This window comes from Dermacentor variabilis, chromosome 9, assembly GCF_050947875.1.
Source record: "Dermacentor variabilis isolate Ectoservices chromosome 9, ASM5094787v1, whole genome shotgun sequence".
Classification (NCBI taxonomy): domain Eukaryota; kingdom Metazoa; phylum Arthropoda; class Arachnida; order Ixodida; family Ixodidae; genus Dermacentor; species Dermacentor variabilis.
In genome coordinates this window covers 115,181,464-115,206,155 of record NC_134576.1, presented here as the reverse complement: position 1 = coordinate 115,206,155, position 24,692 = coordinate 115,181,464, and the positions used below count along the sequence as shown (strand labels likewise).

The 24,692-nt window shown below is 47.5% G+C and overlaps 1 protein-coding gene across 3 annotated transcripts in view; it reads left to right on the top strand.

Moving 5' to 3' along the window:
• LOC142557325 (uncharacterized) overlaps positions 1–24,692 on the top strand; it is a 412,081-nt gene that overhangs the window by 181,699 nt on the left and 205,690 nt on the right. For 2 of the 3 annotated variants that reach the window (XM_075669074.1, XM_075669068.1), the window contains exon 3: positions 17,101–17,148. The gene's annotated coding sequence lies outside the window, so the exon portion shown is untranslated. Of the gene's footprint in view, positions 1–443; positions 627–17,100; positions 17,149–24,692 lie in introns of those variants that run through there. The other variant, XM_075669069.1, reaches the window with a different exon arrangement.

Genomic DNA, 24,692 nt, shown 5'->3' with positions numbered 1-24,692 from the left:
CAAATTAAATCTCTCTCTCTTTCTTTTTTAGCTAGACTCAAGTCAAATCAAGTCATATTTCTTAGTTTATTCTTGCAAACTAAGTGGTTTTGTGAATTCGGCCCGTGTCGCCATACTGGTCCGAGTATCTGCGCACGCTACATTGGTGACAAAGGCCTCGCCTTGTTCTACACGTGAGGCCCCACGCGAGGAAACGACCTTCCGAGGACCTAAACGAGAAAAAAAGGGGGTTAACCGAGGGGCCCGATGTTTATTAGTCATATCATAAGAAGCCAACAAACACCGACACCAGTGACAACATAGGGGGAAATTACTTGCGCTTAATTGATGAAATAAAGGAACCATAAGTGAATGGAAATGAAAGTGGATGTAAAAAACAACTTGCCGCAGGTGGGGAACGATCCAACAACCCTCGCATCCCAAGACCCGTCACGCTTAACTAAAAGGGTACAAGCGTGACGCGTGACGGGTGGGTACACGCACGTGCCGGAAGAACACGTGTCTGCTCGCTACTCGAACGTAACGGTGCAGTGGTCCAACAAGGAGTGCAAGTCAGAGTGGGCCATCACCGGCAAAGCCGACGGCTGCGTCTAGCATCTGTGGTGCCAGTAGAACCTGTAATGCAGGTGAGGCGTCGTCCACATCTAAGGGGGAACAGCTCGAAATTATTCGAGTCATTGTGACTACCGCATTTATACCGCTTTAGGCGCGAAGTGCGTCGTGTACGATGCCTTATGCGGGTATGTGTTCATGATGGATTAACCTGCAAATGTCAGGCACGAGGTCGCTGCAAGTTCTCTCTTAGAGAAAACAGACATTTAGTTTTCAAGCCAGTCTGTCTTCATTACTTTCCGATAACTTCTTGCGTTTAACTATAACGCCTCAATGCGTGAATTTAACAGCAACCTATTACGGAGAAAAATCGTCCATGTGATGCCTACGGCAAAATCTATTAGTGAAACTTTACTTTGTAGGTCTTCGTTAGCTTAATGTTAGCTTAATGCTTAACATTTAACCTTTAACATGTGTTTGCGTGACTCCGAAACAGATATATGTTCTAGCACCCGTGTCGCGACCTTGGAGCGTTTCCTTAGCTACCCCTCTATTCGTGGCTGTTATTGAATTCCAGCTAGTGCTTCTCTAGTGTGCCTGGGACTGAAGAAACGTATGCATGCTTCATGAAAAACATACTAAATCGTTCTTCTGGCACGCATGCTGCGACAGCGATTATCATCTACATTGTCAAGCGCTTGTTTTATTCCGCCCTCCTGCGCCAAGCCCATGATCAAATAAGTGAGATGGTCATGTTTGAGTCCTCTAAAAAACATTTCTTGTTATCCGTTTTTTAGAACTCTAACTTTCCTCTTTCTTGCAGTACGAGCTCCTTCTTTTGATCTGGTTTGCTCCGATAGCTAAATATTAGAAAATTAGCCGCATCTTCACATCGAGGCGGCGACAGGTACCACACTTGCACGATATAAGTTTTCGTAAAATGAAAGGCAAGACCTCTGCACAGCTCTCAATCAACTAGATGGAAGGCCGTTCACCTTGAACAAGATCTTGAGACCATGGCCTCGCATATCGCAGCTACAAAAGGCCGCAAAAGCGCTGCTGCGATATTTGAAAGCGACCGGATTGAGTCAGCGTCTGCGATCCGGACTGAGTGACCGACTGATATCTCCAGTGGACTTTCTCTTCTTTTAATCTTTCCGTCCCCCTTTCCCTTTCCCGAGTGTAGGGTAGCCAACCGGGCTCAGTCCCGGTTAACCTCCCTACCTTTCTTTTATTATTTTCTCTCTCTCTCTCTTTTCGTCAATTCCTCCAGTGCCCTGACAGGTCTCATCAGCACACTTGTCCGCGAGGCCCCCGCGGTTCCGTCTTACCGCGAGCTGTTGCGTATTCGTTTCACCGTTCGGCGGCTTTTCGATCTCGGTGCCTAATGAATTTCCTCTCTTTCCTCGTGCATAGAAAGGTGTGAATGGAATTACTCGTGACTGAGACACGACCAGTCGGTTCCACGTCTCGCGTCCGACAGCGCCAAAACGTCATCTACACTTGACAAACCTTTCTGTGCAATAATTTTAGAACTTTCGTCCCCAGGCACCCAGTCCTATATCTTCAAGTAAGAAGTACAACGTACGTCTTCGAGATGTCAGGAAAAAATAAAAAAAATACATCATTTCAAATGCCTTCTCTCTACGTCTTCTAGAGCTCTAAATTTTCCTTTCTTTTTCTGCCTCTGAGCAGTCGTGCCTGCGCGCGCCTCACTTCTTTTCACTTTCCCTTTTTTTTGCCCTTTCTTCATCTCTCACTGTTCCCCTCCTATAGTGGAGGGTAACAAACCTCGTTAACCTTTCTGTCTTTTCTTTGTCCCACTCTGTGAGCTTCCTTTCGACGCTCGCTCCCTCTGGCGGCAGGTCTCTGCATCAGATAAGCGCGGGAGCAGAGAGCAGCCGTCGCTATCCTCTCGCCCTCTTATTACGTCGCCAATTTGAAATCCCCCCCTGGGACGCCCCCTGGAATCAGATGGCGCTGTGAGCGCTGCCAAGCGAAGACGTAAGTAGATGGAAGCGGCGGCGCGGACTTTGTCAGTCTTAAGCCGGAGGCACGTACGAAAAGAAAGGATGACGGAAATCCTTTCTTTGCCGTTTCCCAATTCATTAGGCGGTGCCGGCAAAAGGGGTCGTGCTGAGAGTTGATTGAGCCTGGCGTCAAAAGTGCACTCTTTGTGCTAAGAGCCGAGGAAAAAGAAGCGCGCTAACTTTGAGCGACTTCAAAGCGTCCAGAGCACGAGTGAATGAAAAAAAAAAAAAGCAGCGACAAAAGTTTCGTACACGTCTGTCTTAACGAATTGAACGGGCTTTTTCGCTTGTTCGCGGAAGGTGTGCCTCCCCTCCCTCCTCTTCCGTCCCTTTACACCCACCGTCTCCCCCCCCCCTTTTTTTTTCTTTTACGGTTGTTATAGACCGTTCTCGCGACTAGGAGGAACGCAGCATCGAACTTCAATCAATTTTGCACTCACGCCGCTGTCTTCTTGGTAGTAGTAGGTGCTGATCGCCATTTCTTCCTGCAGCGGCAGCTTGGGGTGGTAGTAGTGTCATGTGATTCTAACATTATTCGTGTGTAGTTACTGTGTTTTCAGGTGACTGAACGTTAACAGGCTGCCACTGCGCTGTTTTCGGTGGCAAGAAGTAACTTTCGGAAGCGAAAGATGCTAGTGGCCGAGCAGTGTAAAGTGCATTTTCCGCCGGCGCGGCGTCCGTTTTAGATGTCAGCTCGCAGTGCGCTCTTCGTTTTTCACGTTGTGCAAAACCCAGGTTTGCAACGTTCTCCGCGTCGATGTATGGCTGGTTTTTTGTTGCGCGCTTGTTGCGACAAGAATTTGGGCTGGTGTTCTTTTTTATTATTGCGAGCGAGAGCAATTAGTATGGACAGTCCAGGCGAATTTCCGCCGTCGGCGTCGCCGTGATGTTCCGTATGAAGTCCTAGTGCGATACCCATATGCTGTAAGTGCGAGAAAAACAGGCTAGGGTGAGCCGAGAAGATGATGGCTTGGTGCGGAGCCGTCTTCCCGCGCGGGCAATGGAGAAAGGCGGGAAGTCGCGCACGCAAGCGGTGTGGGGGGGGGGGTTGTAGCGGAGAGATGTGCATGCGTTAAGGGGGGGGGTGGTGGTGAACGGGTATCAATCGTCTCCGCTTCTACTCTGGCCGCGTCTGCGCATGACTCGGCTGAGCGTGGCCGTGCGAATCTCGGAGGCAATCTGCGCTGGGCTCGAAGGCTAGCCGACGCGAGATAGCTGATAGCTTCCTGTGCGCTGTGTTCTCGCGCGCCTGGTTTGCGTTGAATGAAAGAAGAAAAGAAAAAGTGGAGAAGGAAAGGCAGGGAGGTTAACCAGTTTAGCTCAACTGGTTTGCTACCCTACACATGGGAGCGGGATGAGGGGGATGAAAGATGGGGAAGGGAGAGAGAAAGAGCACATAGCACAGCACACACATCGTCAGTTAGAGTCCGTCACTCTTGCGTGGTACGTGATGTCACTGTCACAGCCGCTTGTCCATTCCGGTCTCTTTCAAAAATCAAATCAGCTCGCCGCTGCTGCCGCTCTTCATCACGCCAGTGTTCTTACAGCGAGTTTCCCCGATCATCGAGTGTGTTCATATGTTTGCCTGTGCACGCTTGACACAGTGATTTTTAATTTAGTTAGTAAGCAAATGTTTATAGCACTTTCTACAGCCGATAAAACTATGAACTTCCTGCGTAGAACTGTTTAGTAGTTTGCTAACGCTGTGAACGCTTCGTCTTTCGGGCGAAACTGCGACTTTTCTGTAACAGGAATTGATAAAGCATGACAAAATCAGAATTTATTCAGAATCCGAGCTTTCATTTACATTTTCTTTGTTATCAAAGCAAATAGTATACAACGCAGTGAAAAAAAAAATAAAGAGGGCTTTAGAAACACGAGACATCAAGTGGCTTGCGTCACCAATTAGCATCTTTACGTAATCTCTTGCGCCATTCTGTATTTACCAACGAGACACCGCCAGCCGCTTTCGGATCGTACTCGGCCGCAATAGGATGCTCTCCGCGTGGCTCTCCGTGACAAGTGGTCATTCGCGCGTCTTCTTCTTGTTGGCTGTAAACGCGCTTTGACATCACTTGCTGGAGACGGCGGCTCGACACTTACGTTCGCGTTATTAACATTAGTCTTCGCCGGTTGGCGGAATGCGCAGGACGTTTCATTTCCGTAGCCGCAGCTTCAGTGGTGGATGACGGTCGCGTGGGTTAAGCAAAGGCGGGCGGGCCTGCAGCCCTCTGCCGTTATCGCCAGTCGGTTTTATGTTCGCGTAGGTGTGCATAGCCCGAAGAGCGGCCCTGCTAGTGTACCCGGCCGGGGGACAGCGAACTCTCTCCTCTCGTGAACAACCGCACACTACCGGCGCCCGCGTTCTTGGGCCACCAAGTAGACGCTTGTGTTGCTCCCACGGGGCTCACTCGAAATCTTGCGCCATTTATTCGAGAAGTCTCTTTCGCGCATAACCGCGATTAAGAAATATTGGGCGGACGCCATGGGCGATTATTGTCGATGTAAGCGTACAGCTGTCGCTTCGAGAAAGCTATTTATTATCCTTACCAGAGGGTGCTTCGAGGCGTAAATTATATTTGTTGCAGCGGGGGATATCTAGAGAGAGAGAGAAAAAAAAGCTTTATTGACCAGTTAATCGGAGTTATGGCAGGTCTGGGTGGGGCCCTCAGTCCAGGACTCCACTGGCGTTTGTTGTCTCATGCAGTGGTTAATTCCGTATTGAACAGAGGCGTTACCCAGCACATGTGTAGCGATAGGGTGCTACAATACCGCTACCAATGAAGTAGCCATGGCAATAAATAAATAAATAAATAAATAAATAAATAAATAAATAAATAAATAAATAAATAAATAAATAACTTCCCGCAGATGAATCGCAACGGCTATGTGGTTTACCCTGCTAGTACTGCTTTCCTCGTATTTGGGTGATGGAATGCGAATTGTCCCTTCTCATGCCCCCTCCTCCCCCCTCCGGATCCTATGCTTGCAGCTGTTTGTAAATTGATAAAGTTGCCTTGTGTGGGACTTGAATGAATCACCTCTAACTCCAATACGGTTTCAACCCTTCGATGGTCTATGACGAGCTCAACTCGTCGTCATTTGTGACTCCTTCTTTGCTCCAAGAGGTGTGTACCTCATAGTACATTCTTCCGGTGTAACTTTCGCACTTTACATCACCGCTACTTATCTTCGGGATTCCTTTGCTCTGGATGTCGTGTGCACAAGCCAGCGACAAACTAAAGTTGGCCATCGACCGTTCCCTCACCGTATCTGGCTATAAACCCCGACGTGCTTAAAGGGGTTGACCAGCGAACGAAATTGTGCGGCTCCTGCGGTAGCTCGCGGTAACGTGAATTAACGCGACCCAACTGCGGGGCAATGTTTCCCCGCCACCGTTGTGGTTGAGTGAGAGGCGACCTAGAACGAGACGGCATCGATCGATCTTAGCAAGGCGTCTTGGGCGGTGGCATTTCGGCGGTCGCGAAATGTGCGGCCTGGTTTCGGGGCGCTCAGATTTTGGGCATGCGCTTATGGACCCAGCCACGGTAGAAATTAGTTAGGCCGTCGCGGCACGCACCCGGAGTTCTTGCATAGCTCGGAGCGTTGCATCGGGCCTCGAAATGCCTCTAAATCTGTATTACCAAGCATCTCTCTCTCTCTCTCTCTCTCTCTCTCTCTCTCTCTCTCTCTCTCTCTCTCTCTCTCTCTCTCTCTCTCTCTCTCTCTCTCTCTCTCTCAGGGTTCAGACGAAGGGCTTTATTCTGCCAAGCGTACCCGATTGTGTGAGAGAGACTGTGACTGAGACATAGCGCTGTGTGATGCTGTATGTCTCAGTGAATGATAATTTCACTGTGTGCGACTGCGTTTGTTTGTGACAGCGCTCACACAGATAATGTCAGATAGTTCCTCCTTTCCACCTGATACATTTCTTTCTTCTTTTCTCCTATCTCTTGTACGGCTTTTCTCTCTCCGCAATCCGGAGTAGCCAATCGGAGATATCCTCTGGTTAACCCCTGAATTTTGCCTTGTCCGCAGATCAAAGTCTGCCAGACAAAAAACGCAAGGTCAGGATACTGTGTCGAAGACGTGGTTTCACCTACAGTAGAACTTTTGCTTGCAATAGTAATTGCACTTTGCGTTTAAAATGTATCGTGATAGAAGCCTCTTGTCCGAAAGCATGCAACTGTCATGTGTGCCTTCTAGATTTCTGTAGTCGGTTAAGAAAGATATTACTTGTAAGAGCAAGCTGCGCTGATAATGTGCGCACTGATTTGTGTCCTGTTGTGCGAAGCCTCTTCTGCGTCATATGTCCGATTACGAAACTATAAGACCGGGAAATAACCACAGGTGTGCGTAGAAATCTCGTTGGTCACAAGTGACATTCGTCGGGCGCCTGCAAGATGGCGCTGTCATACCGCCCAGCAATTGAGAATACGGATACTTTACTGAGGCGCTTTCATGGCGTCTGCTGCTTGACAGCACGAGTTGTCAACGTGTGTCAGAAGCGCCGGCAGATGAGCAGGGGCCCTCAACGTCAGCGCCCACGTGTGCAGACCCGAACGTTCAAGCGCAATAGTAGCCTACAAGATTGGGCACCGCTCGCGGCGCAATCTCGGAGGCCATGCTCCTGTTTCTGTCGGTCGCAATTGTGTGCGAGGCTCATTTAGTTCTTTTCTTTTTCACCTAACTCGGGAGAACGCGTTTTTCCACATTTCAGTTCTTGACCAACTTATTTTCGCTCCTTGTAATATTTCACGCGAAGAAGTCATGTTATAGCTTCCCCTACCACAGGATGCATTTATACATCATAATTGCATGTTTCTAACTTCATGCCTACAATATACGTTTATGAAACCCACCTGACCCTTGGATGGTCCCCTTGGGTGGGTTGGTGCCGCTATCTTCTGTGTTTTCTAAATATAGCCGTCAACATTAGTAGGTCATCTTGGCATCGATTCTAGAGACTCTCTACACTGCCATTAGCATCGGCAAACTGTTTTGCTAGAGAACTTGCCTGAGAACAAGATAAACAAAATATCCATAGCAGGTTCTAGCAGAGCCAAGTCAGCATAATGTAAATGAACCTGCCTGTGATGGCTTAGTGGCTTCAACGTGGCGCTGCTAAGCCTGAGGTCGCGGGATCGAATCCCGGCCGCGGCTGCTGCATTTTGATGGCGGCGAAGTGCAAAAACGCCCGCGTATCGCGTATTGGGTACACATTAAAGAACCCCGGGTCGTCAAAATTAATCCGGAGTCCCCCACTACGGCGTGCCTCTTAATCATGTCGGCGCCTTGGCGCGTAAAACGCCGGAATTTAAATTTTTTTACAATGTAAATGACTTTTCCGCGAGTGTGTATAAGAACAGCTCTAGTATGGACAACGCGCTCTGCGAAAAAGTGGTGCGACTGCTTCGTGCACTTTCTTTTTGTGTCTTGTTCGCCGCTGCGGAGGCGCGTTGCATACAAATTAAAAAAAATTGACCGAAACAATAGAGTTCCGACCCGACCGAGCGATACTTTTGTTTCCCACTTAAGCCCGCGTCGCCAGCGGTGCCACGTAATGAAGATCGATTCCGCACCGAGCATTGTGGAGCACGCTTAACGTTTATCGGCATATTTATTTATTTCTCTTCTCGTTTCTAATCGGCCCGTGTGCAGAGACGTGCGTTTTTTTCTTCCTGTTCTTAGCGTTGACAAAAATTGATTTCGCGCTTACCGCTGCTCCGTTATTCCTCGATTCTCGCTGAAATATAAAATTTTAGAGCCAGGGTCGTTCACTGTAGCACACGACACTGTTACTTGTCTTGTCCGCAAAAAAAAAAGAAACGAAGAAAGAAAGAAAGAAAGAAAGAAAGAAAGAAAGAAAGAAAGAAAGAAAGAGAAAAAGAAAGGAAGAAATTGGGAATTCGCTTTCGTCTGCGCCCTTCGCAGTGAGTGATGTTTCAGACAGGGCGGATTTTTCGACGTCTGCAGAAGGGCAAAACATGGCCTTCGAGACTGGTTCCCATCTATCACTCGAGAGTGCATTTGAGAGGCGCAAGTGAAGGCAAATTTGCAGCTTTTTCTCTCTACAAACCAGGGAAGTAACAGGACCGAGCGCTGTATAGGGAACGATTTGCACCATAAACTGCTTTCTTGCTGCAAATTCGAGCAACAACAGAGTACTGGTGGGCCAGTTGGTTAGTTATGATGGAATATGGCAGCGCACTTGGAAACAAAGACGCAACACAAAGCGAACCAGGTTGTTCATTCTGTGTTACATCCTTGTTTCGAAGCGCGCTGCCATATTCCATCATGTGCAAAATGATTTTTTTTAATTTTTTTTTTAACATAGGACAACTGCTCGTATCCAGGTTGAATTGCCTTTTTTTGGGGGGGGGGGGAGAGAAGTAGCTGCTACATTATGCAATTCCTTGTTGTCATTCAACCCACCGTGGTTGCTCAGTGGCTATGGTGTTAGGCTGCTGAGCGCGAGGTCGCGGGATTGTATCCCGGCCACGGCGGCCGCATTTCGATGGGAGCGAAATGCGAAAACACCCGTGTACTTAGATTTAGGTGCACGTTAAAGAACCCCAGGTAGTCTAAATTTCCGGAGTCCTCCACTACGGCGTGTCTCATAATCAGAAAGTGGTTTTGGGACGTAAAACCGCATAATTTAATTTTTTTTTGTTGTAATTCTAAACAGTTTTTGCTGAGTTTCTGTAGTTTTCAGCAAACTAGTATCGGTAAAGCTGCGGAAATTTCACGCGTACTTTTCGCAAGGGAACCTTTCTCGATGTTACTCTGCATTAAAGCTCCCCGACTCTGTGTGCGAATGATGTGGATGAAAGGTCGGGCATATGGGAGCTGATTGGACTACTGACTTCCTTCCCTCGAGGCCACCGAGTTTGTAAATTAATTAACGGCGGTGCGTATACTAACGGCTACGAATTGAAAAAAGAAATGCACAGCGCCGGGACGTTAATTAGCTAACTCGTCGAAATGCCAGCGAAAAATTAGGAAATGTGGCAGAAAATCGGGAAGTCGTATATAGTGAATGCACCGAATGGCATATGCGAATCGCACATTTTTTTTTTTTCGTCCCGTGGCGACTGTTTTACTTTTTAAATATAGTCCCACATTTCCGGCTTTTAAGAATGACGAACGTCAGGATACTGTATCTACTGTAATATATGTATGTATAATGTAAGTGTTAAATTCCGAAAGCCAAGAATGCTCACGGGAATGATGGTGTTACACCCCCCCCCCCTTTGTTGCACGAACGAAGAGGGATGGAACCAGCTGCCGCGAGAATGAGACTTTCATGGTTATGTATGGATGTTAGTGAGGTGAGCTAATGGATTGTGCAACCGAGCAGTGGACGTCTGGTTGCCAAATCCAATGCTGTGTAGTGTGGGCGGACATCAGGCGAGTTAGGAGGGTCTTCTGTAAACGGCGTCGTAAATGGAGAGAGAGAGAGAGAGAGAGAGAGAGAGAGAGAGAGAGAGAGAGAGAGAGAGAGAAAGAAAGCGATAGTGGCATGGGAAGCGCCGGCAGTGGGGCGTGCGCGTGCTTATCCCGAAGCGAACGTTCGGTTCACCGTTTCAACCGGGGCGCATATGCTAAACTGAGCAGCTCGCGGCGCCTCCTGCGACGGGCGCGCGGGGAGACAGCGCCATCATCAAGCCATGAGCCTTCTCGGCTCGCCGTCGCTCTTCATCCGATCACGTGTCCTTTAACACTAAGCGCTTGGCGCGTGGCCCGCGCATGCGCCGTCGCACCCGGAACCGCACGGCGACGGCGAACGCGCACCTCACATTGAAAATACGAGTTAAAGCGGGTGATTCAATGTTAGTGCACGAGAAGCAAACAAGTGTTAGGCCGATGTGACTGAGTTTAACTTTAGGCCGAATATGAAACAAGTTTTAGGAAGCGGATGAAGTTAGTAATGTACCGAAAAAATATGAGGAAATGAGTGAATGAAGTATTTTAATAATGGAGGTGCGGTAGGTGCGCTACTGAACGAGTGAACAGACGAAGATCGAATTGAAGAATACAGGGTCGGAACGGTCACGTGAATGCAAACCACGAATATATATAAGCGCGCAGTCAGCTCAGATAGCGAAGAGAACGTTTGGAGCCACGAACGACGACGTGTAGTCCATGTGTTGCTGGGCATCTTCGGCTTTGGTGCAGCCACGTTACAAACTTCGGGCGCCGGATAACCGCTAATTGTCGCTACAGGGAGAATGATCGGACTATGATCAGTTACATTAACACTATCATGTCTATAGTGAAAGAATTGAGGGGTGAATAAACGAACGAACGAATGAATGAATGAATGAATGAATGAATGAATGAATGAATGAATGAATGAATCAATGAATGAAGTCAGTCTCTCCGCGACGTCCTCAATATGAACAGATGACTGAATCAATGAAGCCAATGGAAAGCTTGAGAGGGCGCTCGTAGGTTTCGTGAGAATTGATCGGGTGAATTAATGGTAGAACGAAATATAACAAATGAATGAATCCAGTCTCTCGGGGCGCCGGTAATGTAGACGGGTGAATGAATGAATCCAATGGGAAGCTTGAGACGATCTCTTGCAGGCTTCCCTAAACTGAACGAGTGAACGTATTAGTTATGGAACGAAGGGACAAGCCAACGAAGAGCTCGAGCGGTACCTCTCGCGGGAGTTCGTTAAGGCAAACGCATCGCCCGCGGCAAAGTCGCCCGGAGCGAACGAACTCGCACAGCGGGCCGCGAGCTTTTGCGCCTACACGTTCGGCGATTCGCGCGCGCCAGCATCCGGCGTCGACGGCGGCCTCTAAATGAGCGAACACAGTCTGCAATCTGTCCTGAGGTAACGAGGGAGCACGCAGTCGAGTTCATCAGGCAAGGACGGCGAAAAGCGTTAATGACGCCAGCGTGAAAGCGAGAGAGAGGAACGCAACCAAGGGAATGCAATCAACGATAGGCGAGAGAGAGAGAGAGAGAGAGGGAGAAGAGAGGAAAGACAAGAGAGAAATCTAAGGGAGAGAAAGCGAAGTGTAGAGCGAGAGAGAGAGAGAAAGGACAACAGATAAATCGGAGAGAGAGAAAGCGAAGTGTAGAGCGAGAGAGAGAGAGAGGAAAGACAACAGAGAAATTGGAGAGAGAGAAAGCGAAGTGTATAGAGTTAAGCACGGAGAAGCCGAGAGGCAGGGAAGCGGGTGAAAGGCTGGATAGGAGAGGAGGGCGGAGAGTATCGGGTTAACGTAGAAAGTGCACGGGCACGGCAGGAAGGCGCTCGAGCAATAGAACCTCTTTTTTTTCCCGCAACGTAGCTCTCGTCGTAGTCGTATCTATTTGGTCCGGTATATATACGCACGTACGACGCGCGGCGCCTGGAGTAATTAGGCACTCCAGCATTCGGGCCTGTATGCAAACGGCGCTAAAGACACGGCGCGCGCTGCTGCTGCTGCTGCCGCCGCCTTGTGTGTACGCCTAGTGCGCCCTCTTATCTACTTCGTTTTGTTTCTCTCTGTCTCTCTCTCTCTCTCGTTTGTCTGCGCTCCGAGCGCATTCGGTGTCTGCGAGTTCCGTGCAGCGCTTTGCAAGTTGTGGCGCGGGGTAATTAAATTCCCGAGCCCGCACGTGTATGAGAATTACAATCTCTTATATAGATATCCGAGTCTCGGTTGTTTGGTGGGATGGCGGGTTTTTCTGCTGTTTTCTCTTGCAAGGCGTTAGCAGTTGTACATAGACTTTCCGAAATGCACTGCCAGTGTAGCCGTGTTGTAGACGAAACACCGCCGTCTTTTCTTTCTGTCTTGTATTTTTTTTCTTTGAGTGAAGAAAGGGCCATCTTGTAGTTGTTTCTTTATATTACAACGAGAGTATAGGCTAAAGCGCGCAGGAATAAAAAGCGAGGCGCTGAGTATGCGCTGAGTGAGGAGCGATTCTCGTCTTTTATTGCGACAGCAGTCAGAAACTCGAGACTGGGTTGGATGTGTCCGTCCTTTCCGTTACGCCGTCCTTGTCACGCTGCTGTCATCGTGTCTTCTTTATCGTGTCGTAGTCGCCGTCGTCGTTGTCCAGCCTCTTGCACATCCTGAGCTTCACGCTCGTCATATGGAGAACAAAAAAAGCTTATGGCGACGAAAAACAAACACGTACGGAGTGTCAACTATAGCCTGTGCGTGTGTGTGCGTGTGTGTGTGTGTGTGTATGTATGTATGTATGTATGTATGTATGTATGTATGTATGTATGTATGTATGTATGTATGTATGTATGTACGTATGTATGTATGTATGTAAGTACGTACGTACGTATGTATGTATGTATGTATGTATGTATGTATGTATGTATGTATGTATGTATGTATGTATGTATGTATGTATGTATGTATGTATGTATGTATGCACGTACGTATGTATGTATGTATGTATGTGTGTATGTATGTATGTATGTATGTATGTATGTATGTATGTATGTATGTATGTATGTATGTATGTATGTATGTATGTATGTATGTATGTATGTATGTATGTATGTATGTACGTACGTACGTAAGAGGCATCACGATAGCAAGGCGTATGTTGCTACGCGGCATTTCTCTTGAAAACCTACCGAGCGCGCCGAGATAACTGCGCGGGAACAGTTAATCAGATAGAAATCGAAAAACGCGTATTAGTGAATCCTTTTCTTCTTTCCAGCAAAGAAAGAAGAAGAAAAAGAAAAAGAAAGAACGGTTCAAGCGGGGAACGAAATTCGACCGCACTCGCGAGGACGAAACAGGATTACGATTAAAGTGAATTATTACATTCCGGATGAGATGTCGACACAACAACGGGATTAAGGTCGAAAATACACGCATAAGAAAGTATATATATAAAGAGAGTTGGCGGCAGCAGCAGAATGAGCGCCGACTGGCGTTGCAACAGATACGACGGAAATATTTTTAAAAAGAAAAATGACGTTTCACATCAATATTTCATGCGGCATGGGCTTGCCTATGGACTGGAAACATAATTAATTTATGAGAAGCTGGCGTCACACGCAGCTCATTAATGGAAAGGAGAGAACTTCCACGGATGATGAGATCAGATTAGGATGGCGTATGCGCGGAAGTAATGCGGGAATAGTAGTTTATGTATACGAACCATCCCCCTCCCCCCTCAGAAAAAAGAAACTGCGTACATGGGTAATTTTATCGCTTCCCAACATATTTATTACGATACCAGGTAGCTGTCGAAGCGAACACCACCTGCTTGCTTACTCCTCAAGTGATGGTGATGATGGTGATAATGGGGTAGCCGATTGCAGACTAGATGGTTCGTACCAAAGAGGTGATAACCTTCTCGGTTCGTGCGGACTCAATAACGGACTTCGAAATAAACAAGAAATTATGTGGAATAAAATATAAAACGCTCTGTCTGTATCTTTCTTTTTGCCATTCTTGTATGTACTTTTGCACAGTGAATTACTTGTTCATGATGATGATGGGCGCACCCACAAATTGAGGTATGCTGACAATGTGCGGATGGGGGCATGTAAGTGAAATAACTGTGCTAAGTGGAGAAACGACAAAAGAAAAATCAAAAGGAAAGCGGCATAAAAATAAGAATAGTATTCAACGAAGTGGTCGGCCTGAAACATCATAAAATGGGTATTAGTGAAGAGGAAATCGAAGATCGCATTAATTCACGCCATCGAAAAAGGAAATCCAATCCAATCCAATCCAGTTAAGAACAACTTGGACATTCAGTTGCATTGAAATGTAAAGCGCGCACAGGAAAAAGAAGTAACGTATATAAATATAAAATAAATATAAAGAAAAGTAATATATATATATATATATATATATATATATATATATATATAGTTGTTTGATAATTAATAATCCGGTGTTTAATAAATTAAAAGAACGCAGACGCACGTAGAAAAGCGAAAAATTAAAATTTGGACGTTTCGGCCGGGGTGCGGCCTTCATCAAGAGTGCGACAGAGCTCCAATTTATACATTTTCTTCTCCATAACCGTAAGAGCGAAAAGAAAGGAAAACGTGAGAACAAACTTGCGCGTACATACAGTGGGGTTATGAGTGTAAAAAAGAAAAAACAAAAGCAAAAGGATGCGTAGCCCATGACCACAAGCACGCGTATATTTATTTAGTGGCGTCATGAATACCAACACGTACACCCACTCATGTGAAAGCCAACGAAAACAACCGTGGATAAAGACTTGGCGTTACAGACAGTGACGTTATAGCGTGACTGACCACAAGCTTGCGCATTCATACAGAGGCATGATGAATTAAAAAAAAGAAACCAATAACGTGGGTCGTTTGTGAATAACCCACACGTGAACAGGTGTACGTTCAGTCGTGTCCACAAGGGAGGAAAGCTGCCGCCAGTGGAATGTAGGGGAGAGGTGGTCACGTGATGTTGAAGAAGGGCATAACAAAAGAAACACTCTCCCGGCAGTTGCGACTCCTCGCATGCTCTTTGTTGACATGTGACCGCTGTCGCCTACATTCCACTAGCTGCTGCTTTCCTCCCTCGTGGACACCACTGAATGTGCACCTGTTCACGTTCGGGTTATTCGCGAACTGCTGCCCAGCTTATTTTTTTTTTGTTTTTTAATGCGAAAGCATTATGTGCCGCATTAAGCGAGAACGCGGCGTCGTCGGCGCCGAGCGACAGTACAAAAAAAAAAAAAAAAGAAGAATGACCGACGCCGCGAAGCGTAAAAAATTCTCGGACTGACGTCAGATTTCTCGGGGAGGTTCCTGCAAACAAAGTAAATCGATTGCTTTGTAAAGAAAATGTCGGCGAATTTCGGTGACATTCGAACCCGGCGCCTCCGGGGTGCGAGACGAGCACTCTTCCCCGCGACGCCACGGTGACTCTTTTTCTTCTTCTTTATTTCCAGCTTGGCTACGAGCCCCAAAGGAGTTTGTGATCACAGATAACATTCGTTTTATACGTGCTAAGGTATCCAGCACTGACACCACGTCTTCATCACAGTCCATCGTCTTGTACACCTCACGTACCTTCTCGAGCCACTTCCACAAGATATTCATACACAGATCGGCTTCTAACGTCACGGCGTCTATGTGCTAACAGCCCACGCCACATTGCGCCACGGTGGCTGCACCGTTGTGGTTGACGTATAGTTGTGCCTAGTGCCTACGTCATCGCGCACGTGACATCGCAGCCATCTGCTTTAGTAAACGTGTGGCCTATAGTGCTTGCGTCGTTGGTCACGTGGTGGCGCAGCCGATGGGTGGGAGGTGGCGCCACGTCATCAGTGTATAAAACGACTGTATGCAATAAAAAGAACTAATGTTCATTTGAACGCCGCGGAGCGGTCCTTCGAATTATAAACTCGTCACTTTTCGCGTTAGTTGAGTAGGTTTTACTTTTTGTTTCGTTTGAATGTTTGTTTTGGATTGCTTTAACATTATCGGAGACTTGATCTTTCACCTTCACCTGCTACCATTTGTATAATTTCTTGGTACTCTTTTTTGTTACTTCACAGAGTCGTTCGTTTCATTTATCGCGTTATTTATATTGTTAGATATTTGTTCTTTCATGTTTACTCGCTAACAATGTATAATTTCTTTTTACTCCTTTCTTTTTTTGCTAATTCCCTGTATCCTCCCCTCACGCTATACTCCTTCGGAAGCCCGTGAGGTAAATGAATAAATAAATTAATTATTTAGCCTTACTGAGGCGCAGTTGAAACGTAGGGGAGAGCGTGGGCAGACAAAGAACGCGCAGAAGAAAAAAAAAGAATCATTTCACCGTAAGGACTATAAAAGCTTTCGTATTCCCACACGTAGGCAATCTTAAGTGTATCTGCCGAATTTTTTTCCCCGTTCATAACGCTTCTGTATTCACGCGCAAGATTGTGGTCGCGTTATGACGTCACTGTATATGTGCACGCAAGTTGGTATCCATGGCTCTGAGCAGCGCTGGCTGACACTCCTACGGCTAGATCTAGTAAACATAAATACCCAAATTGTGGATGGTTGGACAGCCGTCGCCGTAGCGCAATTGGTAATCCAACGCACGCGCAATGCGGAGGTTGTGGGTTCGGCTCCCACCGGCGACACGTTATCCTTTCGACCGCTTTCATTTCTCTCTCTCTCTCTCTCTCTCTCTCTCTCTATATATATATATATATATATATATATATATATATATATATATATATACACACCATTTGTGAATACGAGTCTGTTTGAGCGGGAAGCATATGTTGCGAGTAAACGAGTTTAAGCTGGTTCACTTGTAATGAAATGACTTGGTTTCATTGAAAAGGTGCTATTAGAAAACAGCCGAAAATAGATAAATAAATAAACACTCGCAGTGAAGGCGTTACTTGCTTTCTCTGCGTCTTTTGTGACGCTTCGTTGCGCGTCCTGCCAGTCGTACTTTCTGTTTGATGTATTTCTTGTCGCACCGCATACTGCTTCTTGCAGGGAAAGGAAAAAAAAATGTGTTAAAAGTGACGTATTTGTGTTTTTTCTCTCCTCTCTTTCTCGCAGGCGTCCCCCGACATGCCTCCGCGACGAATTGGGCTTAGCGGAGCCTTGGTAAGTCCATCGGAATTCCTCCTCGCGTGCCCGTAATTCCTTGCCAGTCGTGTTTTCGGGCTCGTCGGAGCGTTTTTTCGATTCCGACACTCCCGATCTTTAGGCACGTGCCTCGAACCCCGGGTGTGCCTGTACATCACGCGAAGTGTGCAAGAGGAAGAACTTGAAAGAAGAAATCCAAAGCTGAGGTTTATTAGCTTAAAGATTCTACGGTATCGCGCCACAAGAACCGCTATTTCATTATGAGTCACGTCGCCGTGGGGGGACTCCAAGTTAACTTTGACTGCTTGTGGTTCTTTAACGTGCACCCAATGCATGATGGCTGGCCGTTCTTGCGTTTCGCCCTTCGAAATTGGACTACGAAATGGTGACCGTGGCGTCGTGTGATTAAGTTTAATTAAGATTAAACGCGCGTTCAGTTTGCGTTCAGTTTCGCCTCACGCGACGGGACCTATAGGCCGCGCCGCGACGTTGTCAGCAGCGCCCGTCGGTGCAGCCCACGGGCCAATCGCGTGAGGCGAAACTCAACGCAAAGTGAACGTGCGCTTCGAACAACGATCTCCGGGCGCGATCGGAGATCGTTCATCATGGTGTCGCGATACGCTGACTGCTTCCGTTACTGCGAGACTGCAACCAGAAGAAACGCATGCAGCGCGCTCTCGTTCGCTCTTTTACGGACAACGTCATCTTACGTAGCCAATAGTCGCTACACAACGTTAGCAAACTTTGTTGCGAGTCGGGACAACGCGATAATGTCGGTGACGCCCAGGTCCTGCAAATTTCAAAACAAAGTGTATCGAACATATCATTTTATGCGTTTCGCAACCTTCATATACATTGCCGAATGTCATCCTTTCGTGCGCGAGAAGCTCGTGATAGTATTTCTACAACTTGGATGTATGTCTCTTGCATTTTACGACGAATGTATTTCAGGTCTCTTTACAGCCGTCTTACATATCTACCCCTCGCCATTTATTGCTCCATCGAAAACTTATGATCGCTCAGTTGCGTGGCGCTCGATCTTTGGCCAGGCCTGACTTTTGCGTCAATCAATCAATCAATCAATCAATCAATCAATCAATCAATCAATCAATCAATCAATCAATCAATCAATCAATCAATCAATCAATCAATCAATCAATGAACGCGCGCAGGCGTTCTGAACGTGCCTTTCTGGCAACGTTGGCAGCGCTTTTCGGCGCGCTGCAGCCTATACTCGCAAAGAACGAGCTCAGCTCGGGAGAAAAACATGACTACCGCCTCGTCCATTGCGTCACGATCGAGTGACACGTTCGATGCGCGCCCTGGCAGGGCGGGTTCCCTCCCGGAGATACATGCGTTGTCTCCGAGCAGGAGGGCCCCATTCGAGCCACGCATCGGCGTTGCGCCGGCTCACCTCATCGCTTAATGCGAAAGCCGGCAAACAAGAAGTCGCAGCAATTCACAGACCGGACGATGAAGAGCGTAGGTGGAGTCGAAACGCGAGGAACCGGAGAAAAAAAAAAGAAAGGGAGAAAGAAACAACAGAAGAAGGACGGGAAGGAGAAGATGGATTCGCTCGATTTCCTTGCGCGCATTGCGCAATCGGCGCACTTTGGGAGACGCCGTAGACGACGGTCGGTGAACGATTCGCAGCCCGTTCTTACGTAAAAAGGCGCGAAAGCACACTCCGTTGGATTCGAGGAGATCTCGGTCGATCGGAACTCGTCCCAGCCGTTTGCGAATAACACAGGAAAAAAAAAAAGAAAAGGAAAAAGAGAGGAAAAAGCCCCTCCGAACGTCGTTGTGGGCAAAGCCTGCTGGCTGACTCGGGTAGTGTTTCTGTGTCTATGAATGCAGTAAGCTTGGTGCAGAATATTTCTGCTTTGATATTGCGGGTTCGAGAACACAGAAAAAAAAAGAAGCGCTTGCGAAATGCGCGAAAGCATTAACTCCGTGTGTCCATCTATCTGTCTGACTTGACTTGACTTGGCTTGTCTGACTGAGCTGTCTCCAAGGCGACGAGAATAGCGCTACTGAAACGCTTATGACATACTCCGTGAAAAACGTATGACATCCTCGGCTAATTCACCCCGGTGTGCTACTCTGTACGTTGTCAAAGCGCGCCGTCTTTTCAGCTCTGATTGGCCCTGGGGACTGCTACGGTGTCTCTGATTGGCTCAGAAAGCCGCCGTTACAGAAGTCGACAATATGTGTGACTTTGACGATGTCCAGTATAGCACCTCCGGCATCGCTCCAAAGCCTGCAGGGACCAGACGCCCCGAGACGGCGATGACCCTTTCAGAGCTTTCTTCTTTTCATTTTTTCGTTTTAAATGCGCAAGCACTTTAAGTGCGCCTGCTCAGCGCGGAAACCTGCCGTCTGTCACGTTAGACGAAAGCGACGAGAACACAGCGTACACGAAGCTATCAGCACTCAGAGCACACTATCGCAGATCGCTATCAAAATAGTGCCTGCGCGGTCGCGCCATACCCAGCTTCGCTATAAGGAAATCATTGTGTGAAACAAAAAGCGCGGCAGCAGCAGCGAGCGAATTGACCTTCGTGCTACCTCTCTCTTGAACGCGAAGTATGCGGAGAGAACAGCGCACACGAAGCTATCAGCTCTTGGCGTACTCTGTTCCCGCCGCAGATCGCGTTTAAGATAGAGCCCGCGCGGCTGATCGTTCGACGCGGACGGGTGAGGCGATAAAGAGCGATAACGGCTTGTAATGATCGGAAAGCCATTAGCGCAATTGGCGCCGCTACCTGCAGTAGTTTGCTTTCGTCATCAATTCACATTGCGCCGCCGTCCGCAGCAGTTAGTGTCGTCGCAGAGCGGTAATTTGTACTTGTGCGATCAAGTTCCATAACATTGACAACGACACCCGGCTGCGTGGAAATGACTGAGTGGCACAATGCTTGCGCATGGTTACACAACTCCCGGAGGAGTTTCTGTGTGAGGTCTCTCTTTTTTGTCTCGCCACCAAACGAGCACGGCGTTTTCTTGCATTCGTCAAATAGAACTGAGGCGAAGTGTCTGTTATTCGCGTTCATCTACTGGTCACGTGGTAGAGGTAGATCACATGATATATATGTACACACGCATATATATATATATATATATATATATATATATATATATATATATATATATATATATATATATATATGGTTTAAGTAATGGACCCGGGAGGTCAAAGATGTGCGACGTAATACTAACGAATTTCTCTCGCATTTGCCGCTAAACCTCCACTGAATTGTATTTTTTTTTATAACCACGTGTCCCAAGGACGCGAGCAGCGCACAGTCAGCTTGGCTGCAAAAACGACAAATGGGGCAAGTGGAGCCACATTGCGACGCTCCGCCCAGTGGTACACTGCGGCGAGCAAGCGACTACGCATCGCTTTATCCCTACACCTGGGTCTGCCCAGACACACCCTCCGTCCTTCCGCATCGGAAATGCTGCACCCGAACAGTGGGAGGCCGTGCTCTCCAGTTCAGGTACTCGCGACCAGCGACAGCTGGCGTGGTGGGACCCAGCGGGCAGCCAACTCCGTAGGATGGATGGAGGGATGGATATTATGAGCGTCCCCTTTGGAACGGGGCGGTGGGTTGCGCCACCAAGCTCTTGCTAAGATACTGCCTAATATCCTACCTAGGGTAAACAATGAAAAATGAAAAAAAAAGACACTATGAACTACCACGCCCAAATTTTCTGATCCCCTATTGCGAACTGCGCTTTTGTACGTCTCCGTCTTTTGTCGTTTCCCTACTTTTCTTCCACCAATCCTCCAGTCGCCTCTTACTTCGATCCTGCACTAACGGATCCTGCACTAACGAGCCCCCTCTGGCGCGGAGCGGAGTCAAAAGGAAGCTGCCTACTGGCGTTCTTTTATTTTTCTTAATAAACGTTTTTTCCTCCTCCTCCTCCTCCTGGCTCTGTGGTGCAGCGCTATATAGCGTTCCCGCTTGAGCGTCTGTGTGCGAAGGATAAATACACCGGCCTGGGCGCAGCGGGCTGTAAGCTTGTAGTTAAAACTGTCCGGGGTATCGAGAGTATGCTTTAGTTGTCTACGCGCGCGCCATTCAACGGCAGTTGGCCCGAAGGGTAGTGGAGCTCAATCGCAGCTGAGGGGTGTTACAGAGTAGCTGCAACTGCCATCGACATCAGAGAGCTAGTTGTGTGCAACTGTGGCCGGTCATCGTAGACGAGACCGGACGAGTCTGATCAGCTGTCAGTAGGGTGGTTCCCCGATGTTGTCGCAAGCTGCTTATTTATTTATTTATACAAACTGCAGCCTCAATGCGGCTATTGCAGGAGTGGGATGAACAACAAACATACAACATTTATAAACAAGCTTGCGTGAATTGTTTCAGTAGTAGTGAGCTGATGTTGCCCGGTAATGAATTCTAGGCTCCTATTGTTGATGGGAAAAAAACTGTATTTAAAGGAATCTAAATAAATATACTTATTATATTCTAAATAAAAGCCGTACGCGAAAGGCAATTTGTGTAGAAGGGTACGTAAACGTCATTCACAAAAATAAAATAGTGCTAGACGCACTGCAGCTGGTGTTATGCAATCGGAGGGGAGTCATCGAAGTCTTAATGGGCAGCGTGACAGCCGACAGAATCCACTCGGTGGAAGGGACGTCGAAACTGTCGGTGTTGTGCTTTTCATAAAAAACCCTTAATAACTGGCACTTCAGTGCAGAGGCTTGTTTACGTTGTGAATATACCTGTGTGTGAACATTGTTTCATGTCACTGGCGAAAACGACTGTTCAATATTCAAAAAGCATTCGACTCGCTTGAGAGACTGTTCAATTGATCTCAAATATAATTATCCGTACACCGCTGTACTCTATAAGTATAAAATCGTCGCTCTTTCTTCAACTTGTCGATACTCCCACGTACGCAGTTTTCCTGTGTCGTGCTCCCATTTGCGGACGAACGATTTCCTCGCCAAAGGCGAGAGCTAGAGGTTAACTGGCCGCGAGGCACGTCAGGCATTTTTTCTCGTGCCCTCGCTCGTTTCCAATCGCTTTTGAAAGCCTCGCCCACCGGTGCCTCCGTCTTCTCTATTTATTTTTTTTTTCTCTTTGCTCCCCCGAGTTCCGCTTCATGGTCGATGAGTCCTCCAATTGTCACCTGTCGTCGGGGAAGTCTCCTTTCGACACGCTTTTTCAAAAATTGACATCTCATTCGTGGTCCCGTTGAGCGCTGCAGAATGACTCACTTCAAGGCCGTCGTATAGGCTGCTCTAAGACGAAGGTGGGCAAGTAGTGGCTGTCAGAATAGCCTCAGAATAGAAGGTGTTTCGGCGAACGCTCAAAAATTTTTTAAGGTTGCGTGTAGCAGATGGCTCAATTCTAGTTTATGAGCCGGTCTACCCGAAGCGGCGGACACTACTTGCTCATAAAAAAAAAAAAAAATGAAATGCGAAACCGACTATTCAACAATAATTCACTAATTAATTTTTAACTAATTGCATTATGACCCATATTGCAATTTACAAATTCTAGCCGTGGACTTCGCAAGGCGGATCCATTTGGAACGAATTCTCAGGACGACACCAGTTACGAGATGTGAATTCCCGAACTTTGCGGAGAAATGAATTGGCGTTCCAGTTATTTGTGTGCTTCAGTGCATGAAACGACATTTTGTTAACAAACAAACTGGAACACCAATGTATTTCTCCGGAATGTTCGGGAATTTGCATCTCGAAAGTGGTGTCATCTTGAACATTGGTTCCAAGTGGATCCGCCTTACAAAGTCGACTGCTAGAATTTGTAAATTGCAATATGGATCATAATGCAATTTCTTAAATTCATTAGCGAATTTGTATTAATTAGTCTGATTGCATGTATGCGTGACGTGAATGGTGTAGAACTTCGTGGAAGGCATGCGGGTCCCAGCGATTACTCTGGAACATTCGACGACTGATCTATAAAAGCCGATGCGCTTGACTCGCTAATCCGATTTTCGACGATCGCCGACTGTGTTCGCCGCTGTCGCCATTCTTTGAGTGTAGCCTGTTCTTGAGGGCACAAGTTCGCGCAATAAGACGCTAGTTTCGTCTTTCCCAGTTTGGCTGTTTTCTTTACCGTCACTACCCCGTGACAATATACACATACATATCTTCGCAGATGTATGTCAATCTTGGTAACTGATAAAAGAAGGCGAAGCTGTATAAGCGAGTTTTCACACCCTTCCTCGGAAGTACTAGATTACATGCTTTAAACATATCGTCTACGACAGTAATGAAATTGCAGGCAACAACTACTTGTAGCGCATTCCATTGGCTAATGCTCCGAAGGATACATTAATACCTTAAGGTGCTTACGCGTAGCATAGATGTACTCATTTACGAGAAAATGCAAATCGAACCATCGGCACATTTCGCTGCTGATGTTAAGTAACTGCTTCTCGAAACTCCTTCTATAAGCACAGAGTCTCTGTAACAAACGGGTAAGCTCCATGCACTGCCAGACTTCAATTCTTCAAGTACAACGTGTCCCCTAAATTAATTATCCTAAGCCCGATCAGTGAAATTTAGGTAACAATTGGAATTATGAAAGATATCCCGCAAGTTCTCACGCCAGCCACTGCTAAAGGCTTGGTCCGCAAGAAGTCATCGTTTCTTCACAACTCCCGTGCCTGTACTTTAGCAATCTGAAACAGTCGTCGCAGAAACACGTAGCACGGGAACACCGCGTGTTGCGTACTCCAGGGTAGCGTACCGTACTGCTGCCGAGAAGTAGCGGCGCCTGCCTAACGAAGCTCGACCGACATTATTTATTGGGTAGCGTAGCGTTGTCGGCGGGCTGCAGGCATCCGGTAGATCATGGCGACCAAGCAGGGGCGAGACGATTTGCTAGTGCGAAACTTGCACTGTTTATTCAAAGGTAGTTGAAAGAAAATAAGAAAAGCATGAAGTATGAGTCTCAAGTAAGAAGTATCTCAAAGTACATTTCGGAGCCCCTTAAATAGCTCTCTACAAGTGTGGGCGGGATCTTGCTTCCATCGATGACACGTGACAGGCACGGAGAGAGGGCCCCTCCTCCTGCAATACCAAGCACGGGAAGGAGAGATCGATCCTCTCATCGACGAATCCGGCGAGACGGTCGGGTGAATGACCCCTCCGGTGCACGTGGGCTCCGGTTCAGTAGGGTAGGGTGAATGACCTCTCCGGTGCACGTGGGCTCCGGCTCAGAGGTTAGGGTGAATGACCTGTCGCCACGTGGTGTCAGACGCCAACCAACACGCGGTGTTCCTATGTGCCACGCAGCGCACTGCACTTCGTGTCCACCACTTGTAGCGCGAGTGAAGCACGTATATTTGTAGCGACCGCCCGCCACTGTGATTTGTCCCCTGCTTCTGTGAAATCCAGTTACGTCGCCTGGCCTCCACGCGGGGGTCATTGCCCCCCTGCTCTTTCTTGGGAAGTGAGGTGGCTGCCCGATAGGGGCGCCACCACTGCCACTCGGCAAACTTGCTTTTACTGTGGATTAAAGCCAGTCTACTCATCGTTCTCAACCTGTCGAAACGTCTATTGCCTGCGC